Genomic DNA, 15,756 nt, shown 5'->3' with positions numbered 1-15,756 from the left:
CCTACTGTTGAACTATTTACTATGCGAGTTTGGTTAGTGATAACACGTAACCAGAATGATGTTCTTCATCCTTCAAGTGAAGAAAATAACGAGGAAGGCTCCTAATAGTGAATTCCATACATAAAGATATCATATAATTGCTACACTTCGACTGCAGGTACGCATCGTCGATAGGCCCCCACGTCGCCTAGCCTAGGCGACACGGGCGGCGACCAATCCACCACACCTTCGACGCCGTCACCTGCTCCTCCCCCTCGCCGTCGCCGGAGGCCAGCGCCAGGCAAAGCCTGTGCGGTGGCGGCGGCAGCGGGGCCTCTCTCTGTTTTGGCAACAAGACGGCGGCTGGTGGCTCTTTGTGCAGATTGGATCGGCAGGAGGCGGAGCCCTGGCAGCGGCCGTCGGATCTGTGGATGGCGGCTCATGCAGCGGCGGGAGCGGAGCCTCGGCGGCTCTGTTTGGATCTGCGGATGACGGCGGTTGATGCATGTTCTTGCTCGGTCAAAAGACCCGGTGACAACAGCCATGGCAGACCGATCCAACCTGGGCAGTTTGCATGTCCAAAACGTGCTCAGATGAATGGATCCAAGCCGTGCTGTTTGGATGTCCAAAACGTGCTCAAAAGGATGCAATCCAGGTTACTGGTCATAGTTTCTTTGTGTTGTGCGTGGACGTGATCCAGCCGCCTGCTCTCGACTATTACGTCTGCCGGCGCCTCGCACAAGGACGCACTGAGCCGCAGAGACGAGCACCAGGACGCGCCAGCCCCTCGATTGGATCCGTCCTGACCATGCCAGAGTCAGCCTATCTGTCATTGAATTGCGGATTTCGGTGATCATCATAGGTTATTCGCAGGCCGGCGACGGTGATATGCCTTTTGTGCTTCAGTTCAGCCCATGTCACCCCGAGCTGACGGGCATGGGCAGGGCTCTCTTCGGCCGGTGGTGGTGTTGATCATTGTGGCGACCACCCCGACATGAGGCGGCAGAATTGTTGTGAAGCGTGGTGATCACCGAAAGATCTTCGTGAGGGTTGCTCTCTCAAGATCCGGTGGTTTAATTCGACAGGGAGGTAAAAACTATGGACGATGCCTTGACGCAAAGGGGTGATTGTGCAGTGACAGAGCACATCGCATGCAGCTGCTGGGATCATGGAAAAATGGTGGTGACAACACATATGACGTCGATGGGGGTGCTTGCCAAGCACCTGGTCTCGAGCTCCAGGGTGAAAGCCTAGGTGTGATCTGAGTTGGTTATACCTGGCAATGGCGATGCTTTTACATTGTTACCTTCTTGAAGGCATTGCTCGGATTTGCTCGGTCTGGTTCTTCAGGGTGAAAACCTAGATTCTGGGATTGGGTGCTTGGATCCGGTGACAGCGGCGCTTGAGCGTCGGTCCCTTTCTGAAGACGTTGCTGTTGAAGAATCTTGTCGGTCGTGTGATGTCATGGGATGGTTGGTGCGGATACTATCACCTATTTAGTTTTCTGATCGCCAATCTGATCACTTTGTGTTCTTTTTATAGCTTACGCATAGCTTTGGTCTTATTTGACTTTACTATTTGTCAGCGTGCTTTTTGTGTGTGTGTGTGCGTTGATGTTGGCTGTGTGCATCTTAGTTATGCAGAGGCCGGTGCGTGCTCATTCTGTTTGTATTCTCTTGATGCTTCATTTTGAGCGAATAAAATTCACCCTTTGTCAAAAAAAATAGTTGCTACTTTTTCAGAGAGTTGCATTTATTACAAAGAGACTAAGTTCAATATTTATACAAGTGAGAGACACGTTCCGACTCAAGAAGAAGAATGAGAGACATCATCGACGCCGATGCAATCACAACATTTCAAAACGCCTGCTCGGACGAGTATCTCACTTGTGGCCTAGGAAAAGTCGAGTTGCAGAGTATGACCGATCTCATGAATGTAGCATCTTCCTTCTACTTGGGTAGGCCTGGGGAACTAAGCAAAAGAATATGTTGACCCCAACGCAGCGCAGTGACACCGGAACACTAGTATTAGTGTTTAATTTTTTCTACCATCATTCTAAGAAATAGAACACTGGTATGCTAAAGGAAGGAGCTAAGAACTATGCATTTCAGTTTTCAGTTGTTGTGCTGTGATATGAAAACATGCAAATTAAGATGCCTTTGTGGCTACTATTGATGAGTTCGCATGGAGATGGACATAATATTGCATAAATGTGAGTTGAAAGCTAGCATGACTACCGATCAAGATATCTAATTTCTTCATGTGCATATACAATACGGCTGTCGCTGCTGTTTGATGGGAAGACCACCGAGCTAGCAGTATTTCAGGTTTTGGAACTGAAATACAGCAATAACCGGACAGTACACACAGCACACAAATAACTAGACCTTCCTGGTTTCCACGTGCAAAGTCATAATTTCGCTTATAGCACGAGATGTCGTACATGATCCGCGCAACAAAGAGGGTTTTGTCACTTAATTTGTTTCCATATGTCACACTATGCAACACAACACATAAGCGAATCTGTATCATGTCAATTGATGATGTGATGTTTAAGCCCTCCAAAACTAATTTGCGATGGTTTACTACAAGTATCCTTGAAATTCAGATATAGAAGGGCATACAAGCATATTTGACATTGATAGTGGGGTTTCAGTTTTGATAGAACAATAGTATATAACAACCGATGCTTAGACTTGGACGGAATGTAGTAGGTAATATTGTAGCTGTGTTCTGAATTTCGGCTGAAAAGAACAGATTTCGGCCGAATTTCGGCCATCTCGGCCTGGGGCTAAATCTATCCTTGTCGAAATTGGTCAAATTTCAGCCAAATTTTTTTAAAATATCCGAAATTCGGCCATCTTGGCCTGGGGCGAAAAAAAAATCTCGAACCGAAAATCAAAACACAGTACTGTAGTAACTAATGGTGGTTTAGCTGCTGTACTGTCAATTGTATATACTCAGGGTATATCTAGTGACTGAAACTACATTTGTTTTAGTTGAACACTAACCAAAACTACTTTAGTAACAGAGCAAACGTGAGTGGCACAGTGGTCATTTCGAGGAGATGATTGATTAGCCACACTATATGAATATCAACATACATAACCAAGATCCATGTAGGTGTAGCCATGTCATGATTGAATAACTTGTGTGTACCAGGTGCTGTTATGACAGATGTGAATATAACCATAATCCAGGGCAGTCTGAAGTTGTTACTGCTGCCCTCCTTGAATTTGTCGAGGAGGATAGGTAATGGTATACTGCTGCTATTTTAGCCGGTGTATGACTGCTAATAAATAAACTGGACTAGCTGGGACTCTCATCAGCCTATTTTATAACTGTGAATCATCGAATGAAATTAATTTGCCGATGAAAAAATCTGAGGCGCTAGCGGCAGCGACGGAGAGTTGGGTGCTGACGGGGGAAGGTGGGCACTGATGGAGAGCTAAGTTTCCCCCATGTCTCCCGATGGGAGCAGCGTGGGTCACAGGCGAACAAGTAGTAGTTGACCAGACCAAACATACATCACAAGGATATAATGGCTTGCCTAAAACAGGATACGCTACACAATAGCACACAAATAACTTTAGTGCAACAAATTGAGTAGACATATGACCTTAGTGTTTTACTAGAACAAGGTTACAATGACATTAATTTTGTAGCAGTACTCCAGTAGAACATTGATATTTGCTAGAATGAACAGCAAGGTTGAATTGATGAGAAAAAAAAACCAACTCGTAATCCCTTACTTCACATTAATAGTCGTTGAGATGGAAAACAAATATAGACAGCAATACGACATCGATAACTAATCTAGCTAGCTCAGCTTAACCCAAAGCCGTGGAGGAAAAACATGAATATCCAAATAAGTAGGTCCAAAACAATCTGGGGCATTCCACCCAAAGTGAACTGTGACGTGGGAAACGAATAATTAGCATTTATTATATCCATCATCATGTCGTTGTTGGGTTGCTGCTAGACCAAGGGGAACCACCAGGAAGAGCAAGAGGCATCATTTGGTTATTATTTCTCGAACTATTCTGAAGGTGTTCCCGGACTACTAGCGCAGATGGCTGTCTTGCACTACTTGGTCAGATTTCTGTTTCCTCCCAATCACACGGTGCGTAGCCACGTAGTAATAATTGGCCTACTCATCTATAGTGACTCAAATCATGCAGCAAGGCAATGCCCACAACCACTCGAATCTGCCTATTCCGGCCAAAACATGTAGTGCATGCGAACATCATGGAGAGGTGGCTAAATTTATAGTGTCAATCTTGGGACCGGCCTATGTGGCATATAGAGATTAGATGGTCACTATTGGGTAGAAGTGTGTGCAGATGCAGTTCTTAAACTTGACTCACCCACCAACGTTCTGCATGAAGTATGTTTCCGGCGAAATAGTATCAGCCGACACTAAGATGGTAACTCCCACGGTTTTAAATATAATATTGTCTCACCAGAAAAGCATGGATGGAGTTTGATACTCCCTTCGATCAATATTACTTATCGTTGAAATGGATGTATCTAGACGTATTTAAGTGTTAGATGCATCTGTTAAAATACTTGCACTATGTAAAGAGCACCAATCCTCATTAGCATGGCACTTTGTGGCTTCATTCCACAATCCCACTTTTACTTCGCTCATTTTTTATTGAGCGGAGTGCAGTGGGGAGGGCAGCCGGCAGCCATACCGGCATCGGCCACGCCACCATCGCACCACTTCATCTCAGGACCTCATCAGACTCTGTCAAACAGCTGCGACTCCCTCTGTCCACCGGGTCTATCTCCATCCTCCTCAGTCCCATCCGGACCTTACCGAACCCTCTCCGAAGACCAGGGTGCACCACCATCGGACACCCACGTCCTTCCCCGCACACATCGGTCACCTGCTTCGCCCGCTAGTCATCGCCTGACCTCATCAGACTTCATCGAGATGCGGCGGCTCCCTTTGGCCACCCGGTCTATCTCCGTCCTTCTCGGTCCAGGCCGGAACTCGCAGGACCCTCGCCGAAGTTGGCCAGACCTAACCGGTAGTTCGTCGGACCTCCACCCCCCGGAAGACCTATCCAAAACCTCGCCGGGACCGTTCGGAACCTATGGGAAACCTCGTCATGACCATTCTAGTCCTATCGGAAAGCTCGTCGCGACCGTTCGGGACCTATGTGAAGACAATCGAAGCCCCGTTGGAGTTGTCCGGACCTTTCCGGGCTTCTCCAGCCTTCAACGGAAGCTCACTACTACGCTCTACGACCAACATGTTCCCCACAATCACTACACACTTCGTCAATCGACCCCTGATCGGCTCCATCGATCCTCATAGTGGTAACTCCCCGATCGCGAGATCAAACGACCCTCGCTCGGCCGTGGTACGAAGAAATAAAGGACCACTCCGACCCATATCCAAGGTAGCACTTGAAGGGCGTCCCAATCCAAATCGAGAAACCCCTACTTTGTGGAGATTTAGGTTTCTAATAAAGGAAACTAGATCATTGGTGGTGCGCGTTGTTGCGCCCATCTATTTTCAATGTTGTATAATCGAGATATGCTACTTTTTATATAGATACCTAGAGAAGATAAATTATGTCAAATGATAAAAATAGACAGAAATAAGTTGTTCCGCAAAAAAAATTCCTTTTCATTTCAAATGATAGGCGGTACAATCAGTAGGAAGTAATAACCTAATTAAAATGGAATGATATATCATACTATTCCGGGAATGGGCAACTTCCGGACTTGGCGAAAGTGATTGAGCTGCACCTATGCTCCTTGTCGAACGAGTAACATTCAACAAAAATTTGCATGGAACTGCAATAATGCAACGGAGAAACCAGTCTAGCAGCATAAATTTGCAGCTCTGAACCCAACTATAAAGACAAAAGATCGGAAAAGTCAATAGTTTCGTTCTATGAGTGTTCTATGGGTGTTAGAAGGGATAGAGAGGATTGGTGGAATCGTTGGTTTATTGCTTGAGCCTCGTGGGTATATATATACACTAGTAGAAAAAGGGTCAAATGTGAAGCACAATAGTGTCGGTTTGAATTTGAGCCGGCGATCAATAGTACCGGTTCGTGGCGAACCTTTAGTACCAGTTCATGCCACGAACCGGTACTAAAGAGGCTGTGTCAGCCCGCGGTCGGGCTATGGCCCCACCATCACCATTTAGTGCCGGTTCGTACCACGAACCGGTACTAATGAGGTTATGGCAAGCTGTTTTTAGTCCCACCTCGCTCCCCTAACAAGGCTTTTACCACCTTAAATATGTTATTTCTCAAACTATTACAAGCACTTGGTCTTCATTGAACTCTATGTGTAGAATTTGTGGCAGCAATATGAGTCTTCATCGGTTTATAAATCGTTGATGACTCATATTGACAATTCAGATTGTACACACAAAGATTATTGATGATCAAAGTATTTTTGATGTATAAGATCATATTGACAATTTAGACTGTAAAAAAATATATAAGATCATGATCTAAATGCTCTTATATTTTTTGCGTTCAGTATGCACCATTCAAAGCGACGCCATCAACTTTCAACCGTTTATGCCTTCATTTGCTATTTTTCATGCATTTAATAATTTGTTTTGAGAACTAAATGACCTGAAAATTGAAAAGCACTACAAATGAACTCTGAAAAAGTTGAAACTTGGCATGGTATCATCATTTCACCCACATATCATGTTCAAAAAAGTAGAGAGGATTACGGCAAAAACTGGATGCACTTCGTTTACAAACGGGACAATCTCTTTCGAAGTATTCGGGTTTCTGACGAAATTAAACTCATCTGTTACAAAGGCATTTCATTTTTTTAAACTTATTACAACTCCAGACTTTTTGTGCATTCAGTATGCACCATTCAACTGCTAGGCGGGAGGAGCTCTTTAGTACCGGTTCCAACTGCTAGGCGGGAGGAGCTCTTTAGTACCGGTTCGTGGCGAACCTTTACCACCGGTTCGTGCCACAAACTGGTACTAATGAGGTTGTGTCAGGTAAGGCTGGGGCCTCACGAGCACCTTTAGTACCGGTTCATGGCATGAACCAGTACTATAGTTTCTTAGTAAGCTGTTTTTTAGTCCCACCTCGCGAAGAGAGAGGGACTAGGAGCGGTTTATAAGCCCTGAGTGCAGAGATGATGAAGAAGAGGCTCAATGCTCACGTTGCTTAGCTTCAAGCCTTGAGAATGTGATAGACTGCACGGATCTATGTGCAGTGCAGTTTACACTATTCCGAAAGGCTTGAAGCTAATTAACGAGCATTGCACCTCTTTTTTATTTTTAATAACTTATTACAACTCCGGACTTCTTCTGTTATGGCAAAAACTAGTTGCACCTCGGCATTTCATTTTTTTAAACTTTGGTTATAACTCCAGACTTTGACCATCAAAAAATAAATAAAGCAGAAAAGAAAAAAAATAGCAGAAAAGAAAAAAAAAACTATAGCCGAAAAGAAAAAAACTATATAAAAAAACTACTCAGAAATAAATAGAAGAAAATAAATATAGCAGAAAAGAAAAAAAACTACTTAGAAATAAATAGAAGAAAAAATAAAGCAGAAAAGGAAAAAAATATATTTGCTATTTTTCATTCGTTTACAAAATGACCGTGAAACTGAAAATCATTAAAAATGAACTATGAAAATGTTGAATTTTGGCAAACTAGATGAAAAACTACTCATAAATAAATAAAAGAAAATAAATATAACAGAAAAGAAAAAACTATACAAAAAACTATGCAGAAATAAATAGAAGAAAATAAAGCAGAAAAGAAACAAAACTATAAAAAAGAATTGGGGCGCTGCCCTGTGGGCCTGCTACGCCACGGGCGTGCAATTACAGGCCCTAAAGGACCAGCAGACTCACAGGGCAGCGCGCAGAAGTTAGGCCCACAAGTCTGCTATATAGAGGAGTTCAGAGAGGCAGCCGCGGCTGAGTTTATAAACCAGTGCAGCTGCCCTTCACCCGGCGAGGTGGGACTAAACTTTGTGCACTGCGGGGTGGCAGCGCAAGGCCTTTAGTACCGGTTGGTGGCTCCAACCGGTACTAAAGACTAAAGGCTCATCCTATATATATAGCACTTACGAAAATTTCAGTTACATTTCCCCACTTCGTCTCCAACCTCTCGCGACATCGCCGCGCGCCGCTCGATCCCGTCGTCGCCGCCCGTCGCCCGTCGTCCGTCGTCGTTGTCGCTGTCCCCGCCGCCGTCCGTCGTCATCGTCGTCTCGCGCCGCCGCCCCGAACGCCGCCGCCGTCCGTCGTCATCACCGCGGTCCCGTACGTACGGGGCGGCGGCGTACGGGGCGGCATACACACACATACACACAGACACACACATATACACACACATACACACACTACACACATACACACACACACACATTTTTTACTTATTTTCTGTTTTCTGTTTTTTAGAAAAGTTAATTAGATGATCGAGTGTTAGATTAATGTCGAATGTTAGATGAATTAGCTAGATAGAAAAGTTAGAGATGAATATAGCTAGATATTAATTAGCTAGGTGTATAAAGATTTGAACTAGTTGAATAATTAATATAACTAGTTTATTTTTAGTAAGAAAATTTAGGTATCTGAGATTTGATGATCTAATTAAAATATTATTTGTTAATGAGTTTTTCTGTTTAGTTTATATAAATGTTAGATTAATGTCGAATGTTAGATGAATTAGATAGAAAAGTTAAATATATAGTAATGTCAATTGTTAGAGATGAATATAGTTAGATATATTAATGTCAAATGTTAGATGAATATATATTTGAATTGGCTAGATATTAATTAATGTTAGATAGTAATAAGTGTTTAATGTTTCACCTATATGAACATAGGAAACGTCATCTGACGACGAAAAAGATTTCATTATGTGCGAACACTGTGAAGACCAGCGCGGCCTGTGCACAGAAATTTCCTCGTTGATGGTAGGCGCTTCAGCATCAAGCTGAATGAGACATTCGAAGTGGATACAGTAAGTCACAACGGCAATTATTATTTGAATGCAAAATTTGCTTCATTTGCTTCAACTTATAATTTTAAAGCATGACTTATGCTTCATTTGCTTCAACTTATAATTTTAAATTTTCACTATTCTACTAGCGCATCCCCTGCCATGCAAGAATTTTTGTCTTGGATAAGATAGGTTTTAGTGCTATAGATGATATGGAGGTAAAGAGAGTTTACTTGAAGACCGAGCATGGGTATACTTTCAACATCAAATTATATAATAGAGACACATACACCCATTTTGAATGCAAAACTTGGCAAGCACTATGCAAGGCTTATGCATTTGAGCCTGATATGGTTATCACCTTTGATATTCGTCCGGAAGATGATATTGAAGGTAATATAGACATCTGGGTCGATGTGCAAACGCCTCCAGTTCTATCATTATGTGAGTTTTTCTCAACCATGCATGCATATGTTTATGTCTTTGATATAGTTTATTCAAAAATAGTTGACAACTAATTTGTATGGTCAGCTTATTTCGGTTCAAGCAAACATGTCCGGCGCTTGGTAGACAGGACCTACTACTGCCCCGGGGCTCAACTAAACTGCGAGGAGATAAGTCATTATGTTTCATGGTTTGAGGATCTTCATACTGTCAAGACAAATTTTTTTCCTGAACATAGAAATGTTAGTACTCAAAACATGCGACCAATGGTGATCGTATTGAACTAGGGTCACATCTATAATCGAAAGATGGTAAGATTTTTACTATTTGTCCTTAGTGCATCTTTTGCATACATTATTTTTGAAGCTAAACTTTCATTGCTAAGTATATTAATTACTATACGATGTTCTTCAACATGGACTTCCGATGACAGTTGTGCCTCAGTGGATCGAGACAAAAGGTCGCATGTCAATGGTTAGCTTACGACCAAGATTTCCTACATTGCACATGAGTGCATTCAGGATTTCTGAAAGCGAAGAATGCTTAATAGTGAAAGATTGGAGCAAAATTGTTAACGATCGCAGAGAAGTAATAGGGGCCAGCAAGGAGAAGCGCAACCCAAGATTAGGAGACAGATTCATCTGCATGCTCCAGTATGATGAATCAGGAGAGCTATACATGTTCTATGCTATTCTACCTGAGAGGGAGCAGCAGGAGTGATTTAGCTAGTTCATGCTCTTAGTACTTGTCCTCTCTCATGTACGTATTGTCCTGAACTTCGATGTTGCTAGTTCATGCTCTTAGTAATTGGTGATGATTATGTTGAACTCGATGATATCTTTGCTTCTGTTACAAGTGAATGTTTCTTCTTTAAGTGTTGGTGATGATTAGATAGCGGTAATGACTATGATGATTAAATAGTGGTAATTAATGACGACTACGATGATTTTTAGCTAGCTAGAGTTTATTTATTTATTAATATGTGATGATGATGATGATGAGTTATTAATATTATATATATCATTTATGAAAGAAACCGCAAATTAGTTTGAACTGGATGGATCCTGGCTAAGTGATCTATATATATATGCCATATCCATATCCATATCAAGTATAACAACTCATTATAACGTAAAACAATCCTAAATTAAATTGATAACACAAATTTAAATGAAAAATAAAAAATAAAACAAAAACCCACAAACATTTAGTACCGGTTGGTGTGCTCCCGGCCCCCAGAGCTGGCTCGTGCCACGTGGTTGCCCTTTAGCACCGGTTCGTGCTGAACCGGTACTAAAGGGGGGGGGGGGCTTTAGTGCCCACACTTTAGTGCCGGTTATGAAACCGGCACTAAAGGGCCTTACGAACCGGTGCTATTGCCCGGTTCTGCACTAGTGATAGGGGTACAATGGCCAACTTGGAGTGCAAGACAAGGCAGGACCAAATCCTAGTCTACCCTATACTTCCTAATAATCATATACTCAACAACGAGGATGAAAGTAAATTCTTCATATTCTGCTCTTGGCTTTGCATACATGATATATCTTTCTCTAAGAAACAGGTCCTGCTGCATCCTCACTGAAATGATACGAGTTTTAACACAAACCCAGTAAAATAAATCCTTTATTATTGAGTTCTCGAGCATGTTTTGTTTTTTCAGCAAGAATAAAAAGAACTCAGTAAACTACGCATTAGCAAGAACAAGGCAAAACTTGCTTATGGTAACAAAACATGCAGTGATATTCAACAAACACACCGGGTATGAAGGATATGTAACAAAATTATTTAAAAACACAAACTCAACAATTTGAAGTTGAAAAAGGGTGGTCTAAAGTCGATATTGAAAGGACACATGTACCGGCGAATTGTAGGTAATTCCTCCATTAGCTGGGTAACAATCCAGGCAGCAGCTCATTTAATAGAAACAAAATTTCACCGATGCATCAGACACTGACGGGAAAAAAGATAGTCATGTTGCTGCTACGATTACAACGTCCAACAGACCTGCAGTATACCTTGTATAGGAAATGCTCATAACCATCCTGAGTACTCAATCATCAAACTTGTGCACAGTGCTGTAAAAAAATCATCTGCAACTATACAATGGTAAAAGACAAGTTACATACTAAATAGAAGCTGCATAAGCTTTGGTACTCTTCTTCGCAAGTCATTTATGTACGGACACCCGAGGACTATGGACTGTCGGTGAACATAGATATCTTTTGGCACGTCTTGGTAGGTGATGCAAGTATCAAAAAATGATAGAAATTTGGATCACTGATGCCATAAAAGTCAAATCTGACATAGACGCCAATATAGAGCCAGATAGACATAGTATAAATTAAAGATAGATTGTCACAAGACATCTTTGGTGTAACTTAGATGGTTCAGATAAATATAGGAAGATGTCTCATGCAGTAAGCAGATGAAGCGCATATCTAGATTCATCATCCAATACAATTTTTAACATGATAGGCAAAACACAGTCCTAAAAAGTAAGTACACTGGTGGAGCAATATAGGACGAATGGATGGTCAAAAGTAAAATATAGCCAACATATTAATGAGCAAGTCAGACTGTGCGATGGTTATACTAATTAACTATAGACTGAGAATGTATTTAGGCCTGTCATATACTCCCTCCGTTTGGGTAATACTTGTCGAAGAAATGGGTAAAAATGGATGAATGTTGAACTAAAACACATCCAGATACATCCAATAATTTCTCCCTGGAAAAGACCCCAATGGAGTTGACCACTTAATAAAACAGTGTGATCACAGGTTTCGGGAGCTCTACAGACAGCAAGTGTACGATAATCTATCACCACTATTCATGTTTAAAAGAAATCTATCATAACTTAGCAACAAAATCAGGAGATCAACAATTGCAGGTTCGCAATAGAGGACAAAGATTAGAACGGCCGATGATACCGTAGCACACATACCTTATTAGCTGGATGAACCCCACATTGATTTTGCGGCAGCATATGCTGTTGGATGCTGGCGTCCTCCTAAAAAGTAAACTCATGTGAAGGTCTTATTAAAACTGTGTGAATGGAAATCAAGCTGGCAAATTCAAACCTAGGGAATGAGATCATAGAACCAAATTGAATTCTGTAAATTCAGACCTCAAAATCCAACCTCACAATGGGAGCGAGGTCCGGAAGATGATCGAAGATACATCTAGGTTTTGGCTGATGGTGAGGGGGTAGGCACGTAGGGGGCATAAATCCATCATCGCAGAAACGGTATCAAGGCCATGGTCGGAGGCGGGATCCCACCAGCGTAGAGGCATGGGGATGAATGACCGGAGCTACTGGTTTCGTGGGAGGCGGCGGGCAGCGCGGAATCTGGTGATATGGTGCGGCCACCTGGAGCAACAGCGAGCGGTAGGTGGATCGGAGAGGAGACGGACAGTGGAGGGCGGGGAACCCTCGTCCTGGATTGGCAGCGGCCGCGGGGATAGAGCTGGCCAGGGGGTGGCTGTTTGAGCTCCAATCGGGCGGCGCCGTAAGTGGACCTGCGGGTGGGCTGGATGCAGTGGTGGGAGTTGACTTGCAGGCTCATAGGGATGGCGACGGGGACATGAGAGCAGCCGTGACGAACACAGGCGGCAGAGACAGGGATCTGCGGTAGAGAACCGGGCACAGAGAGGGAAATGGTAAGGGGTGGAGGCCAGCGAATTGTCGAGGGTGGAGGGTACCAATCGCAGGATGGCGGGTGTATTACAGACACGTAACCCTAATGAACCAACATCGAGGAATTCTTCTGCTGGAGCAGTTGCCCCTTAGTACAGCAGATCTAGCGGCCCGAAACATCCAGATCAGAAAAATGGCGGTCAAAAACACAAATCACTGAGAGGGCTCACTTTATGTGCGGTTATATATACTGTCGTATACAAATGATGAAAAAGGGGTTGCCAAGTGCCATGTACAAACTTCTCGGCAAGTAGTTTTAAAAGGGCGATGAAATATATTAAAATAGGTTTCCTGAGAGCCATCCACATGATAATCAGCAAATAGTTTAAATAGTTTAAAAAATTCACAGGAAAGAGTGGTGTGGGAATTTTTTGTAAAATGTTTGCAATTAGTCGGCAAACAGGGTACTGTTGTTTCCTACTTTCCTTCCATCTAAGGCAGCTGCCAGGTACACGTGTCACGCTCTTTGCCAATGGCCCTTTTTTTGTCGAGTGTCGGCTACCAAGTTTGCCGAGCGCAGCCTCGAGTCTGTTCTCTCAGGCTCACGGCACACGGCAAAATGCCATATCGTCCACAGAAGCGGCCGGCACAAGGCTAAGCCTGCTATTCCTCCTCGCCAAGACTGTTAGAACTAATCTTGTTATTAGTAATAAGTTTAGATTATTTCTTGTTGCATGCATGTACGTGTGTACCGTTGCTTGACCAAGCTCCATATCTGTTAGATAGGCTCAGATGTGGACCGAGTATTCAGCTAGGAAGGAGGGTGCCGGCCGAATCATGGGGCGTTGCCAAGAGGTTGTTACTCGTGGCCTAAGCTGCCGGCTAGTGGAGAGGAGATCAGCAGTAGTATAGTACGTGTGTGCCTCTATTTAAGTGTTGTAAGTCAATGAGAAAAGTGAGGCCGTGAGGGCTGAGGCAACAATGTAGCCACGGTGTGCATCAGGGAGGTGTCTACTGGCAAATCCATGTGTTCTTCCTTGGTGCTTGTGCGTGTGTGTGTGTGTGTGTGCTCGTGTGTGTGGGTGTTCTTGTGCTCTTGAGAGAAACAAAGAGAGAAGAGAGAGTTCAGAGGTAGAAGAAGAAGCGGCGCCGCGAGAGGCGGCGCCAACAATTGGCATCAGAGCCTTGTTGATCCGAGTCGACGGTGGCGGCGCGGCGGACTCCATGTGAACACTAGTAGAAAACAGGGCTTTGGTCCAGGCCGGGTCAGCCCATTAGTCCCGGTTCAGTCCAGAACCGGGACCAATGGGGGCATTGATCCCGGTTCGTGAGCCCAGGGGGGCGGCCGGGCCACGTGGGCCATTGGTCCCGGTTCATCTGGACCTTTTGGTCCCGGTTGGTGGGATGAACCGGGACCAATGTGAAGGAAATATGCCCTAGAGGCAATAATAAAGTTATTATTTATTTCCTTATATCATGATAAATGTTTATTATTCATGCTAGAATTGTATTAACCGGAAACATAATACATGTGTGAATACATAGACAAACAGAGTGTCACTAGTATGCCTCTACTTGACTAGCTCGTTAATCAAAGATGGTTATGTTTCCTAACCATGAACAAAGAGTTGTTATTTGATTAACGAGGTCACATCATTAGTTGAATGATCTGATTGACATGACCCATTCCATTAGCTTAGCACCCGATCGTTTAGTATGTTGCTATTGCTTTCTTCATGACTTATACATGTTCCTATAACTATGAGATTATGCAACTCCCGTTTACCGGAGGAACACTTTGGGTACTACCAAACGTCACAACGTAACTGGGTGATTATAAAGGAGTACTACAGGTGTCTCCAAAGGTACATGTTGGGTTGGCGTATTTCGAGATTAGGTTTTGTCACTCCGATTGTCGGAGAGGTATCTCTGGGCCCTCTCGGTAATGCACATCACTTAAGCCTTGCAAGCATTGTAAATAAATGAGTTAGTTGCGGGATGATGTATTACAGAACGAGTAAAGAGACTTGCCGGTAACGAGATTGAACTAGGTATTGGAATACCGACGATCGAATCTCGGGCAAGTAACATACCGATGACAAAGGGAACAACGTATGTTGTTATGCGGTCTGACCGATAAAGATCTTCGTAGAATATGTAGGAGCCAATATGGGCATCCAGGTCCCGCTATTGGTTATTGACCGGAGACGTGTCTCGGTCATGTCTACATTGTTCTCGAACCCGTAGGGTCCGCACGCTTAAGGTTACGATGACAGTTATATTATGAGTTTATGCATTTTGATGTACCGAAGGTTGTTCGGAGTCCCAGATGTGATCATGGACATGACGAGGAGTCTCGAAATGGTCGAGACATAAAGATTGATATATTGGAAGCCTATGTTTGGATATCGGAAGTGTTCCGGGTGAAATCGGGATTTTACCGGAGTACCGGGAAGGTTACCGGAACCCCCCGGGAGCTAAATGGGCCATGATGGGCCTTAGTGGAAAAGAGAAGAGGCAGCCCTACTTGGGCTGCGCGCCTCCTCCTTCCCCTAGTCCTATTAGGACTAGGAGAGGTGGCCGGCCCCCTCTCTCTCTTTCCCCCTCCGTGAATCCTATTCCAACTAGGATTGGGGGGGGGGGATCCTACTCCCGGAGGGAGTAGGACTCTCCTGGCGCACCCCTTGTGGCCGGCCAGCCTCGCCCCTTTGGACCTTTATATACTGAGGTAGAG

This window comes from Triticum urartu, chromosome 4A, assembly GCF_056163025.1.
Source record: "Triticum urartu cultivar PI428250 chromosome 4A, HENAU_Tu73, whole genome shotgun sequence".
Lineage (NCBI taxonomy): Eukaryota > Viridiplantae > Streptophyta > Magnoliopsida > Poales > Poaceae > Triticum > Triticum urartu.
The sequence above is the reverse complement of the archived record's forward strand: the minus strand, read 5'-3'. Positions refer to the sequence as shown.